General features: G+C 36.5%; 1 pseudogene; it reads right to left on the bottom strand.

Moving 5' to 3' along the window:
• Nucleotides 1-3: 3 nt before the first annotated feature.
• Nucleotides 4-733, bottom strand: LOC103254296 (annotated as a pseudogene).
• Nucleotides 734-736: the final 3 nt, after the last annotated feature.

The following is a 736-nucleotide window of genomic DNA, read 5'->3' as shown; positions in this document are numbered from 1 at the left end:
GTTTTGCTGCATTTTCAATACTATTGTAGTTTTAATTGGTTGTTTTGGTTGTTCATCATCGATGTTGTCCAATGGAGATTGACTATTGATAGAGGAACTCATATAGGCTCTGTTTATTTCCTCTGCAATTTCCAAATCTTCTATTTGAATCATATGATCGAACATCTCTAGAAAATGGTCTCGGATTTCTTCTGCTGACTCATCACCAAATTTATAATCACATAACATTACAGTGAATCCAGGAATGGGTACAAAAACTCGGTGAGGAAGGATATGGAACTCTTTTGTAGAATCTTCTTTTTCTGGCATTTCATTCAAAAGTAGATCCTCATAATAGTATTTCACAATGATCAGCAACTGTGTTCAATATATCTCTCTTTACTGCCTGCACGGCATCTTTAACCTTGGGCTTATTGCTGTGGATATAAGATCTGCATTTCACAGCACCCTTCAGATTTACAGAACCATTGCAGACCTGGACCATAGCTGTCGATCTGTGGTCTGAATTCAGGAGCAACTGAGTTAGCACTCTGACATCAAAAGAATGACTAGTTGCTTGAGTATTTCCTTGAGATTTTTTCTGTCCTTCTAATAGGTCACAATCTTCATCTTTAAATTGTCCATTAATCAAATAAATACCATTTTCTATTTGCTTGGCCCAGCGTGTAAGTCCATTCTTTGTATTTTTCTCCAGAGTATAGCTGATAGAAGTAGTGGAAAGTGGGATGTGAATATT

The sequence above is a fragment of the Carlito syrichta genome, unplaced genomic scaffold, assembly GCF_000164805.1.
Source record: "Carlito syrichta isolate Samal-C Ts95f unplaced genomic scaffold, Tarsius_syrichta-2.0.1 Scaffold274243, whole genome shotgun sequence".
NCBI lineage: Eukaryota > Metazoa > Chordata > Mammalia > Primates > Tarsiidae > Carlito > Carlito syrichta.
The sequence above is the reverse complement of the archived record's forward strand: the minus strand, read 5'-3'. Positions and strand labels throughout refer to the sequence as shown.